Source organism: Rhipicephalus sanguineus, chromosome 7 (assembly GCF_013339695.2).
Source record: "Rhipicephalus sanguineus isolate Rsan-2018 chromosome 7, BIME_Rsan_1.4, whole genome shotgun sequence".
In the NCBI taxonomy this organism is placed as follows: Eukaryota; Metazoa; Arthropoda; class Arachnida; order Ixodida; family Ixodidae; genus Rhipicephalus; species Rhipicephalus sanguineus.
Genome location: NC_051182.1, coordinates 102,887,171 through 102,898,810, shown reverse-complemented (window position 1 = coordinate 102,898,810; position 11,640 = coordinate 102,887,171). Strand labels below are relative to the sequence as shown.

Genomic DNA, 11,640 nt, shown 5'->3' with positions numbered 1-11,640 from the left:
CGGGATACAGCAAAATAGATTTTAAACAGCGGTACTTTGCTGCGCATGAGTGCTACAATGGGTTCTGTAATATCAAGCTCTTGTTACATTTCACGCATTGTAAAACTGGACGTGTGGTGGGAGTGAGTTCACGAAAAAGCGTCACCCTTTCCACTTTATTTTTCAGTGCTCTCAGAGTGCCATGCATATTGGGGTTCGATGCTATTCACCACACGCTCGTGTGTTCTGTCGTAGGGCTCGTGATAGTACAATGCGCATATTCAGGACTACAAGCCGCCTTGTATGACATTACAGGTCCTCAACCTGCGCAACCTACTACTGCCCTTCATCGTTTCCCCCCAGGAGAGCCGACATCTGCCCACCCCCATCGCATTTCCCTGCTGGCGCTGAACGGGCCTTCCTGGTTGACATCCTCTCAACCAACACAGCCTCGCGTGAGAATCTCTTGTACTTCGAGCAATACGGTGAATGGCAATGGAAATATGTTTTAGCAGAGTGTACTGTTAGGCGAACTGGTGCATAGCTTAAGATTTGTGGCGCAATCTGAGAAGGAAAGAGTAGACGGAATCATAATGAGTGCCATGTGGGTTAATCCTCGTACGTCCACAAACAAGATGGCGAAAGTGGTGGATTTGGTCGAGTACCTACCTGATAACCGAATATTATCAACACGCGAGCGTGCTGAGGGTCGGCCAACGCTGGCGCACTCGTGAACTGTGACGTAACAAGCTGCTTGCTTTGCGAGCGTCGGCATTCCTGCCAATTCCGGAAAACGGTTTTGTTCTGTGGCCAGCTGCGCATGCTATCGAGCTATTTCAGCTTTCTTCAGCTTCGCATTGAAACTAAACAAGTTAGCAGCTGATCATACTTTGCTAGAAGATGACGGTTCCGCTCCATGCAGCATATGACGTCGCTCACGCCATGGCAAAATGGCGGTTGCCAGCGGTCGTAGAGGTTTATGGCCGGCGACTTCAGGACTTATTTTGCACTGAAACATTCTTTGAGAATGCAATTTTCGTATATGTACAGGCACAAGAGACCCTCTACATCTATCTTTTGCTGAGAACCACAAATTGTTTGACCATGTCCTTTGGGTGGAGGCGAAAATGTTTGAGGCCCCTGTACTGAGATTTAGGTGCACGTTAAAGAACGCCAGGTGGTCGAAATTTTCGGAGCCCTCAACTACGGCACCTCTCACAATCATATCGTGGTATTGGGATGCTAAACCCGAGATATTAAGTTTGACCATGTCATGGCCCCTTTCAGACAATGGGAAACGGGTTTTAAAAATTCGTACAATCTTCGGCTTGCTTCACGTACGGCTGTGCTGAAACATGCTGGCTTTTCATGGCACTCGCACCCAGTGGCTTCGCAGCTACGGCATTGCTCTGATCAGCACTAGGACGAAGACCACAGTGGATGCATTTAGCTGGGAGCAAAGTGCAGACAACTGAGTAGTTGTAAATTTCGGTGCACATTAGGAGCTCCACTTCATGAAATAGAGCCCCAAGTCCAACATGCATGTGATCTTGCCGTAGGTGTGGACAATAGAATCTTAAATTTTGATTATTTCTACTTGGTAACTATGAGACGTGTTGATGCAGCTTTGCAAAGGGGCGGCGACACCTGGACCATGGACTGCAAAACCAGGAACCACTGACAAGGTGCACCACGAGGACCACTCAAAATAACCATCATTGCTGCGAGCTTCGCTAGCGGCACCAAGTTGGCAGGTGAGCCCATGATAGGCTGGCAAAGGTAGAGCATGTTCACAGTATATTGCCACTCGCCGTAGTTTCTAGTATGGCCAAACTTTGAAGGTTGCATGGTAATTTAACGTGTTATCCACTGCGTATAGCTTCCCCTTGCCCAAGGAGCTTCCACTTATGCTCGGGCTACTTTCGTGAAGTTCACCATTACATTATCCCTTTGCGAGATGCATTGACTGTCTATAAGTGCGCGACATTTACACAATGTGATGCCAAGGTTCTGGAGACAAAACTTGAAGCAACTGGAAATGTGAGAATACTGTATATTACAGCAATTAATTGCAGTTACAATGTAAATAATTATGTATATATTGTACATTCAGTAATGCTATAGTTATTCATAGACTGAGTTCAACGACCCGCTCAAATTATTACATGCTGTAGGTATCTGCTTGCAGCGAGCATTTCTAAAAAGGTAAAAAAAAATATCCTAATTCCTGCCAAAACGCCCCACGTGCCGTTAAACGCTGTACTGCCTTCATCACAGCATTCGTGTAGCGAAATATTCCAACCATAAGTGATATAAAGGGTCTTTAGGCAACAAGAATTCTGATTTACCATCAGCTCAGTGTTCGCGGTCATTTCCTTGCCAATAGTGCGCAGAAGTAGTGCACAGAAAAGTCGAGTATCCAAATGAGGACGCTGTGTCGCAAAGGGTTATAGGCATGTGCGAATATTCGAGCACTTCGAATATTCAAACGACTATTACAGTATTCGAATTGGCTTCGACACGAATTTAAAATATTCGAAATTTCGAACTATTCTAAATGAACGAATACGCGTGTACTAGAGCGCATGTAACCTTCCTGTAAAGGTTGTTTCACTGCAGTCAGTCGTTCTATGCCGTTAAAACGCCTGTCCTGGAAAAATCCGCACTACTGCAAAGCCTCGTAATAAGGTTAAATGAACGTATTGTCGTCACATCGATTATTCATTTTTAAAGTGTGAGAGCTTGTTATACGGGCCTATATGATCTAAGTATAGTAAATTTTAAATCGTAACGTATTTTACCAGTTATCACTTGCATCCTACTGAAATTCAAATCCTGCTACTGTTCAGAGTTGCTTCCACTTCACTTTGAACCAAAAATACTTGACATTCGCACGTCTTGTTCCAATTAAAAAAAATATTGTGTAGGTTGGTTCGGTCATGAGAAATGTGCTCATTTTTTTTCTTTAACACGTGATATATACTATTAAATTCGAAATTACTCGCTTCGAACCTATAATTTACTACTCGCAAATCCCTAGTTATGTGCACTCTAGCCACCTCGAGTACGTTGTGTATATCGGTAAAACACATGCGTCACGTCGTGCCACGATTAACAGGTGGCTGGCTTTTCCTTGCAGCCCTGCATCTGGTACATGCAATGAATGATCCCACAGGTCCTTCGTGCGTTTCATCCAGTACTCGCTCCACCAAAGATGACGTCCACGGTTTGACCGTCCCTCAGCCGATAGTTTCTTCTGCCTGCTGGTGCCCACTGCGTTCTCGTGATGGACCTTTGCTCGGCGACCTGCGGTCAATTGCGTATGTACATCTACATTGAGTAACAAGAATAGATATGTAAGCGAAGAAGACAACCAAGCACAGACTCGCAACTCGTTTTATTGGTAAAACGTACACACACACACACACACACACACCACACACACACACACACACACACACCACACACACACACAACACACACACACACACACACACACACACACAACACACACACACACACACACCACACACACACACACCACACACACACACACACACACACACACACACGTGCAAGATGTTACGAAAGTTCACAAGCAGTATGACTAAAAAAAGTGCATAGAAAAATAACGTCTGCAACATGAAGCGGAAAGTACAAACCGATTACGTAGCACTCAGACTTCTTTGCGAGTACTCACTTGAGCAGTTATCTGCACATTTCTACATGCAAAAGGCTTCGGTCATTTCTCGTGTCGGGTTATTTCTGAGAAACGGGTGTTTGTCAAAGAGCACACCCCAACAAACTGAGTCGAGTCAGCGCTTGTGTTCCCGTAAGTTTGTCCGCTGAGAAACATTCCATAATGCATTCCTACCAACTCTCCGTTTTCTATGCTTTTACTTTTACAAGAATAGTGCTCAAGTATTGAAACGAAGAATTTAAGGGCTAGGCAACGCACAAGCTTTTGCTTCCAGTTGTCTCTTTGTTCCATACTGGTCTGGTTTCGATGTCAGCGCTTGCATCAATCAGCACCTGTAGTGGCCATATTGGTAGCGACAGAATGCGGTTATCTCGAGCAGTTACACATACCAGTAATTATACTAGATATTTCAGTGTCATTTCAATCCAGAAACACTGTGCACAGATCTATCAACATGAAGGTGGCTCACTTTTTCTTCTAGCTTGCCAACCTTCGCACCTGGCACACGCAAGGGACAATCCTGCCGGTCCTTGTACGTCATCCACTCCTTGCTTCAGACAAGATGACGACCCCACTAGACCGTCCCTCAACAGACGGTGTTTCTACTCCCTGCTATCACCCACCACGCTCTACTGGTGGACCTTTGCTGCGTGATCTGCAATAACTCGCGTAAGTATATATACATTGAGTAACAAGGGTAAAGTGCTCACGGAATAGAGCAACAATTCAGGGCTAAGCAATGCAGAAACTTGCGTTTTCCGTCTTCAGTTCGTGCCATGTCGGCGTCATTTCGACGCGAGCACTTGCGTCAGTCAACACTGCCTTTAGCAGCTTGATTTTAGCAGCCGTACTGACAGGACATGGTTATCTCTAGCAGTTGTTTTGTTTCCGTTAAAATGAGGAAAAAGCTCAGCACAGCTCTAGAGCACAAGACATTACATTTGTCATGAGCTGAGTGCAGCACTGAAAACATAATACATGTGACCCTGCTCTGTTTTTAACCAAGCGAAGGAGAAATTTCGAGTCAAGATGAAGTTGGCAAAACACTTCCACTATATAGTGAGATTGCCTCAGCCTCTTCGCAAAAGGTTTGGCGAGCTGTAGTACAGCTTATGACACCCTTCTCATTAATAATGTATCTAATAGTAATGCTGCAATTGCATCTGCTTTTAATTTTCAGGCTGTTATCTACTCAAGATAACTGCAAACTTCCTCCTTTGCAATGTGTGATAGCATCTATAATTGATCTCGCTGTCACATGGTGGTGTTACAAACTTGGTGTTAAAACTATATATCTGTCTATCGGCAAACTAGTGTATATCTCGCAAACAGGTGCATCGTGCCTCTCAATAATTGACAACTGGTTCTCTCTCTCCTTCTAGCTTGCGAACCTCTGCGTCTGGTGCATGCAATGGGTGATCTTTCCGGTCCTTTGCGTACGTCCTCTAGCCTTTTCATCAACTTCCGCAGTCGAACATCCTTCAGACGAGCGTTTGATCTCATTGCAAGTCTGCAGTGAATCGGGCAAGTACATTCTTTTTCTGGTGGCGCTTTAGTGGGCTATGTGTTTGCATATCGCTAAGCGCTGGCGAGTCTTCATGTAATAAAATATTCTGCAGCATTGGGGACAATCATCTCTTTGAACCCTGTCTTACCATATCGTGTTAAAGGAGAGTAGTGGGAATTTGTAATGTGCACGACCGCAGACGCCTGGAGGGAATTGTGGTATGGGTGGGTTGGTCCAGTTTCACAGTGTGATAGCAGCGTGGGTAATGGGTTTCGTAAGCATGTGCGTGTCAGCAGAAAGATGTCCATGTGTTAGCATGCCTGTACCGGCTGTCCCGGGTATCTACATAGTTTGTTCGTAAAGTAATGCGCGCGAGTCTGGTAAAAAGGATGTTTATCAGAACGGTACTTATTCAAACTATTCGAAATGGTCTCCTTGGGCACGGATAAACTGCTGCCAATGCGGTTCTCACGTTGCAAAGGCTCCCTCAAAGTCCGGTGCCGCGACTTATCCCAGACCGACAGCCCGTTAAATGGTGGGAACACCGTCGAAACTGGCTTCTCGGGCTTTTCCTGAACTTTGGCAACAGGAAGAAGCCTGCACGGATCGCATCACGGCTGATGCAGCCCTGACATGTGCCAGGATGTCTGACGTGAGCCAGGCAGATCCTTAAATGCCTCTTAACAGACCCAGTCGCATTACCTTACTAACAAACCCTTTCTATTCCTGCACTTCCTCGCGCTGCTTTTGCTACCACCAACTACACTGCAGTGTACAAGGATCAATTCATGTGGAAATAAGATGCTTTCGACCTGTAGATCGATTTCTACGACTGCATGTGCTCGCCACTACTGTTGTACTTAGTGTTTCATGGGTAGAAGGTAATGCAACTTCTAATACGAAATGCCTTTAACTGACAATTTAACCAGTTGACTATCTTGTCTAGATTAAGCAGACGGGTGCACCTGGACACATATGCTTATGGGACACGGACTCCACTGTGGAACTGCATCTCTGTTGTTAACGAATCCTGTAGGTTGCGAAAGCTTCCAAAGGCTGAAACTAGTTACTGTTCCTAGGCTAAGCAGGCATTTGGCTTTGTCGTAAGTAGTGTCCCCCGTAAACTCGTCTTATGTGTACCTTACCAAATGAATGAACACACAATTAAACTAGGGAAACCATACGGAACATTACTTGTTCTGAAATGTAGTGCAGTATAAATTGAAAGGAATTAAAGTGGACGAAAAAGCAGTCATTACGTCGGTGGGATCTGACCCCGCGACCTTCAGAGTGCACGTCCAATGCTCTACAAATTGAGCTTTGATGATAGTGTCCCCGTCCTCTTTGTTCGGCATCTCTGTACATATAATCCCTAGAAGTGTTCGCCAGCGCCACTTTTAGGTAAAATGGGGAGTGAAACTTTTTTCTCGAGGCTGTCACGTGGCACGTGACCTTTGCACGAGACGGCTGATGGCCAATAAACCCTCTCAGCGTGAGTTTTTGGGCGAGTTGGCTATTCAAGAAAATTTCAAAAGCGCGGAAAAACACGAACGGACGAAACGGGAGCTGACAGATAAGCGCTGACCTCCAACTGATTTTTAATTTCGAAAAGACTCGTATGTAGTGAAATTGCGCTGCGCAGAAGAGTATGTGCCAAGCACCGCGCAAGAAATACGTCGGCCGAACTTCAAGATGCCTGAACGTACGCTTGCGTGAACACAGCTGGGTTGTGCAGAGCTGCAACTCCGGACGTTTGAACGCGCATTGCAGGGGGTGTGGATGTCTGCCTGTTCACAATCAAACAGAAGTGATCCTCAAAAGTAAAAATGTGCTTACTAGAGAAATTGTATAGGCGGCGCACATTGCTCGTTTGGGGGAAGCACGCATCAGCATGCCTTCCATTGATTTGCACAAAAATCAATAGCTTATCTTTTATATGCCAATGCACTCGGAAGATAGTGTTTCCAATTTGTTAAATTTCATAACCTGTTATCGTTTACGCGCGGTGCTTGGCGCAAGTTCTTTTGCGCAGCGCAATTTTTCACTACGTATATGCGTCTTCTCCGAATTGAAAATCAGTTGGTCTGCGCTTGTCCATGTCAGCTCCCTTTTCGTTACCGTTAAAAATTTTGACACCATTAAAATTTTGACAATAAACCCTCGTAGGGTAATTAATTAAAGGCATTTTTTTTCCTAGAGGCTCATTTGTTACACACAACGAAATAAACCCAACAGACAATCAGCCCAGGGAATACATAGGGGATATTGTTGTCTTTACTGTAGCGTAGCAATTATGTTAATTGAAACGAATTAAAGCGGACCCGAATCTCCCTTTCCCTCCGTGGGATTCGAACCCACAACTTCCGTATATCCCGTCGGATGCTATACCAATTGTAGAAAAAGAGAATCCCGTTCTTTCGTAGCAGAAATTAGGTATTGTCTCAAATATTGTCCCCCGTGAACTTGCGTTGCTGTGCGTACCTTGCGTATCTACACCACATCTAAACATGAAATCTTGCTGTCTTTACAGCTTTTCGACCTTCGATCTCATCCGGTCGGTGCTATGTCCAAACCCGCATTGCCTTCCGCGTCCGGCCTGTGCCCCTTGGGTGGCCAAGACAATCCTCCAGATACCCCTGTCCTGCGGCCATGGCGTACCTTCGTCCACAACGATTCACCTTCCGGTTCCTGCTTCTTCCTTGCCTTCTGGGTAATGCATCGTGCAGGAAAGCTCATCGCTGTGGCCCGCCCTTCCGTCTTCACTCCGTGTGAGGACTCTCTTCGGCGTTGCTGCTCCTCGTCACTCCGCTGTGACCACTAGCGGATGACGAGTGGGCGACGGACTGCATCTCCCTTCGCCCCCGCGAGACATGCCAGCGACTTCTGGAATCACCCTGGGCTAGCAGCTACCCATGAGAAGCTGTGCAACACCTTCACGTCGATGATCTAAAACCTACTATCGTACAGAGCTGTTCGAAGGATACTCGCAAAGCTTAACAGAATCTATAGCACCTCAGAATGGTGCGCTGTTCAGCGGACATACAGTGAATCTAGTGTTTTTATCGACTATTTTAAATATATTGGGCCTAAGTCGTTGATTAAATTACGCAAGTGTAACGTTTGGTGCAACGTTTTACCATGTTCGCATTTCACCACCATATAACGACTGCAGTGCGATCGATCGACCAATCTGCACGTTTTTTTAGCCATGAGAGGCATCCATTCACATTATGCAATGTAGTGGCATATTGATGCTCTTTTGCATTAAGCTGCAGGGAAAGCAGGGCAACTTGGTACAGATTCATCTATCAGGCTGTGCGGCAGGGAGGCTCCCTTCTGTGTGTGCATGTGTGTGCACGCGTTTGTTGCGTATCTCGGGAGACGCTCTTTCGTTTCGCCCATTCACAACTCATCTCGGTGGCTCCTTCGGTTCGGTCTTAAGGTTATCGCGCGCACGAACTCGGCATGTTCTTGCTTGTCCAATTAAGCGGTTCAGCTGAAGCGTCTGCAATGTTTACGCGGGAGTGATCAAGTCGCATTCTTTCAAATCTGTTCGCTTCGGGCGTCCCAGTCGGAGGGCGTCCGTAGTTTTAGTATATCCTCCATCGCTAACAGTTGAACAGCCCCATCTCCTTGTTCATGGTCCCAGACTTTATTTGTGAGTGTCCAATACGGCTTCGGTCCGTCTCAGCTGGTTCGTGCTTTCAAACTTGGCATCAGCTTTGCACGATTTGGTCTTGCTTCGCCCTGTCGGTGAACATGCAAGAGCATCAATATGCCGAAAAGCGCACAATGTGACTGGAGGGGTATGCGGGGGCGGGCCATAATCATGGCAAACAAAACTGTCTGTTGGGAGTCTCTTTCGACATGTATGACGCGTAATGCTTACCTTTTTATTTAGTCTTGCTGTTGTGTTCTTGCATATGCTTTTGTAGGAAACATATACAGGGGACAATAAGAACAGTGTGGCAGCAAAACTGTGTACTGTACTTTTTGAGTCGAGATTGTTCCTCGGTGAAGTGCTTAAATGATGATAAATTTTTAATCAGGGAATCGTGCGCACGTGCTGTTTAGCGCATTTTGAAGGCTTTGAAGTTTTTTTTGTACCAGACTGGTTTCCTCTAAGTTATGTGTGTGCACCATGTGTTTATGCAATAAAGATAAATGCAGTGAATACATTTTCTTAAGTAACTTTAGTCGGATACAACTTTACACCGGAGAGGCACCGCCCAGATAACCGAAGCACGGCAGCCGGTCGCCTCAGGGACCAAATAGTCCTGCTCATGCACTCGGCAATGTTCTTCAAAGGCGGGGGTCACCGTCCGACTCTTGACGTCAGCCTAGAGTGCGTGCTCATTGATGCAGGCTTGTGTGCACAAGCCTTTGAGTAGGAAGTGTTGCCGACTTCTAAAGTTGTATCAGTCTAGTAAGGTGCATAGTTTCATTTCAAGCCTTTATAAGGGCGACATCATTCAATGAAAAATGCTTAGAAGTATTGAGGCTTGTGTTAAATTGCTTGTTATTTGCTGATCTGCATATCTGCTGCTGCGCAGTGTTCCTTTCTAGTATTGTTCCAGATTGACAATGTACATCTAGGCCTCTACCATTGTATTTTTTTTCCTTCCTTTGGCTAAGGGATCGTTGCTACATGGCTTGTCCGACTGCGAGTATGTATCGGTATGCCATTCTAATCAACAGTACTACCTCTTGTCGTCTTCGCCCAGTAAAGTGTGAATTCCCATGTTGATGCCATATTTGTTCCCTGACTATACGCGCAAACTGTTTTGTCAAAGGACTTGTTCTGTTGTGTTCATTTGCATTCTTTGTTGTTCCAAACATAAATTTTGCGATTGCTGCACTTTGTTCAAATAAAACGTACATTGTGTGTTATGTAATTTCTTATTGAGCGCTCGCTGGTGCTCGCCTAGCTGAGCGCTTCACTGCACAATCGGGCTTGCCGTGCCAGTCAAGGTGGTGAGAGCATGGTAAGTGATACGTTAATGGTGTAAACAGTAGCTGAGAAGCAGTTGAGCTGCTGGAAGAAGTATTTCGTATGCTAAAATGTCTCAGAATCGCTAAGACATTGTCGAACTTCACTGAGATGCTTTACAAAGGTAAGTTTGCCCTTCCATAGTTACTGGCAGTTACCAATCAGGGCCAGCGCCAGCGGAGGGGCACCTGATCCCCTAGCAATACTGCCTGCTCCATTTTGCCGCCTCCCGCTGAGCTAACTTGTTCAAAACACAGCGCATAAGTTCCCAGCCTAATTGTCCCCCTGAAGGAACTCGCTTTTAGTGGATGTCCCCCGATAAAATTCCTCCCGCCGCCCCAGTTACCAATTAACCGTAATTGTTCTTTCAATAGACGAAAACAATTTTTTTGAAATAACGCTGAAATATCACATTACCTTGATTTTTGAAAATTTGGACGCATTTCTTGAGACGCCTGATATATATACCGGGTGTTTTCGGTACATACCGTATTTACTCAAATCTAGGCCGGCCCTGATTGTAAGCCAACCCCAGAAATTTGCAAGGCCAGAAAAAAAAAACCTAATCATCGTACTGGAATCTAAACCTACCCCCCCCCCCCACTTTCGCACATCGTTTTTCATAAAAAAAAGAAAGGCATAGGCTTAGATTCGAATACGGTATACCTGGAATTATGTCCAATATTCTCAAAAAACGGGGAAATGCGATATTTGTTCGATGCCTTCACAATTAGTTTTCTGTAGCCGCAGGCATCTCAAGTTGCCTGAAGACATCGTTTGCGACAGTAATTAAAGTTAAATTAACTTTTTAATTACAGGAGTTCGGCGGTTGTCAAATATAATTGAAGTCCTTCGTGCGAATAACCCATTGCAGCTTTGGGATTTCGAAAAGGCGGACTCTAGTAATAATTGCGAAGTATTGAAATTTAACCAGATTGTAGGAAGGAGAAGTGACACATCGGCTCGGAGGCGCAACGGTGCAGCCGCGTCGAAAAGTTGTTCATGTTCGCCTTCCACTCACCAGATGGTGCTCGGCGAATGGGGGCCGGTAGAACGTGTGTAAACCTTCTTGGCGCCACTTCGTTCTGTCCGCGACGCCACGTTTCATGTCGAAACGCTTTTAATCGTGCTTTGTGAAACCATTCGTATTCCGCTACCCTTTTCTTTCATCCTGTGAACTTATGTGAGGTGCGTGGGCCCAGGGAGCGGTGCGCAAGAAGTGTTTCACTCCACATTGCACGGCAGAGTACAAGTCGTGTGCTGAGAAAATGGTGTTTTCCGCGCCGAAAGAAGAGCACCTTCGTGTATGGATGAATGTCATAGCTCGCAAAGATCGGATGATGCAGTCTACCGACCACCTCTGCCAAAGGCGCTTCAAGCCACATCTGGGGACAAAAACCAGGGAGGCTCTCTACAGTGGTAATGTCTCGGTTCGCACACCCCGGAAACCAATCCTCTCGAAAG

The 11,640-nt window shown here is 45.7% G+C and overlaps 1 long non-coding RNA gene across 1 annotated transcript; it reads left to right on the top strand.

The window, feature by feature from the left end:
• Positions 1–3,113: 3,113 nt before the first annotated feature.
• Positions 3,114–8,061, top strand: LOC119399684 (uncharacterized). The gene is made up of 3 exons (XR_005184929.2): positions 3,114–3,299; positions 4,161–4,348; positions 7,717–8,061. It is a non-coding gene; the product is annotated as an uncharacterized LOC119399684 (long non-coding RNA).
• Positions 8,062–11,640: the final 3,579 nt, after the last annotated feature.